We start from the raw sequence: 2,500 nt of genomic DNA, 5'->3' as shown, positions 1-2,500 counted from the left end.
GCTCGGCATGGCACTTGCTCGGCCTTGCTCGGCATGGCACTTGCTCGGCCTTGCTCGGCATGGCACTTGCTCGGCCTTGAAAGGCATGGCACTTGCTCGGCCTTGAAAGGCATACCATATGCCTTGGCGAGGCTAATATCCCTGCCTGGCGAGGCTAATTTGCCTGCAGGAATGAAGGCTGAATGGGCTAGCGAGGCTAGTATTCCTGCCTGGCGAGGCTAATATCCATGCAGGAATGCAGGCTGAATTGGCTAGCGAGGCTAATATCCCTGCCTAGCGAGGCTAATATGCCCGCAGGAATGCAGGCAGAATGGGCTAGCGAGGCTAATATCCCTGCCTAGCGAGGCTAATATGCCCGCAGGAATGCAGGCAGAATGGGCTAGCGAGGCTAATATCCCTGCCTAGCGAGGCTAATATGCCCGCAGGAATGCAGGCAGAATGGGCTAGCGAGGCTAATATCCATGCCTAGCGAGGCTAATATGCCCGCAGGAATGCAGGCAGAATGGGCTAGCGAGGCTAATATCCATGCCTAGCGAGGCTAATATCCCTGCCTGGCGAGGCTAATCTCCCCGCCTGGCGAGGCTAATAGCGTGTGAGACAACACACAGACAACACGGAGACAACACACGGACAACACGGAGACAACACGCCTGGCGAGGCTAATTCCCCTGCCTGGCGAGGCTAATTCCCCTGCCTGGCGAGGCTAATATGGCTGCACGCTAGCATGCCAACGAATGCCAAACCTCGAAAACTCAATTTTATTTCAAATATCCCCCTGCATTTTATGTTGCAAACCTATAGGGGACGATTTTTAGGACATTTTAAGATTGACATATCGTCATTTGGTCGAGTTTTCAGTTTATTTTGATTTTCTACATCTCAGAAACGAGAAATATCATATCAAATCGAAAACTCATCCAAATGACCTGAAATCAACTTCTAAATTTCTCTAAAATCATTGCTTACAGTTCTGAACCATAAAAGATATACACTTTTACAAGTGAAACGGAGTTGGAAATTTCCAAAGCCAAGAACGCGACATGGCCTTGCCTAGAGTGCAAATGCCATGTCAAGGCCGCATTCTGTTCAACTTTGCCCGCACTATAATTTGACCATAAATAAGTCTCTATTTTAAGGAAATTTTGCAAGTGGTAGCAGTCCGAAACATCAAGCGGTTTGTCATTTTCGATTTTCGACATTCTGCCCCTTTTGGAAAATAAAAACAAATACTTCTGGGTCGAAATTAAATATGGCCTTTTTCCACAAGGTGCCTGACATTATTCTGAGTGTCCCTGCAAAAAATCTCGATTTTATACCAAATGTACAATTAGTTATGGCGTTTGCCCCTCCTCGGAAATCCCATGTTTCCCCCTGCCCTTCCCAGTTTTCTCCAATATGCTCTATAGGGGAGTAGTGGTTCTCTGCAAAATGACCCCCTTGCAGAGACCGCCTCCCCTGCCCCCAGTAGTCCCTCCCCCTTCCCCCAATTGCTTATATACGATATTTGCTGCCTCGAATGTCCCTAACAAACAATTATAAGCAATTGAAAACGGATTTAAGAGGGATTTAGGAGGTGTTCTTCGCCCAGCTGGGGGGGTGATGAACACCATGAAGGGGGGGTCATGTGGGATCGGTGTTGCCTCTAGTCCACTGAAACGATGTCAGTAACCGCTCAGATCAATCAAAGGGAGGGATAGGAGCCCGTCGGTATCGAGAAATTGTGCTTCGGCACTCGATTTGCGACATAAACAAATGCTGTGAGGGGAGGAAGGTGTCGGTGTCGATGAACTCAGTTCAATGCGCGAGTAATAAGCAGGCCGGGGGACTGGGCGCGATGCAAAGTGCTTCGGCATTCGATTTGTGAAAAGCGAGGGCGGCGATGGGGGGAAGGTGCCGGTGTCGGAACCCACTAGTACGCGCAAGTAGATGTATTTCGAAAGCGCCGAGCGGGGGGAAGGTGCCGGTATCGATGAACCCTCTTCAATGCTTGCAGTAATAAGCAGATCGGGTGTCGGGGGCGATGCAAAGCTCTCGGAAGCTCCGTTTGTGAAAAGCGAGCGCGGCGAGCGGGGGGAAGAGATGCCGGTGGCCGAAATATACTCACCTCAATTCTCGAGTAGTGGCAAATCGGGTTCCGCGGCGCAATGCAGAGTGCTTCGGCACTCGATTTGCGACATAAACAAATGCGGCGAGGGGAGGAAGGTGTCGGTGTCGATGAACTCAGTTCAATGCGCGAGTAATAAGCAGGCCGGGGGACTGGGCGCGATGCAAAGTGCTTCGGCATTCGATTTGTGAAAAGCGAGGGCGGCGAGGGGGGGAAGGTGCCGGTGTCGGAACCCACTAGTACGCGCAAGTAGATGTATTTCGAAAGCGCCGAGCGGGGGGAAGGTGCCGGTATCGATGAACCCTCTTCAATGCTTGCAGTAATAAGCAGATCGGGTGTCGGGGGCGATGCAAAGCTCTCGGAAGCTCCGTTTGTGAAAAGCGAGCGCGGCGAGCG

This window comes from Argentina anserina, unplaced genomic scaffold (genome assembly GCF_933775445.1).
Source record: "Argentina anserina unplaced genomic scaffold, drPotAnse1.1, whole genome shotgun sequence".
Lineage (NCBI taxonomy): Eukaryota > Viridiplantae > Streptophyta > Magnoliopsida > Rosales > Rosaceae > Argentina > Argentina anserina.
The sequence above is the reverse complement of the archived record's forward strand: the minus strand, read 5'-3'. Positions refer to the sequence as shown.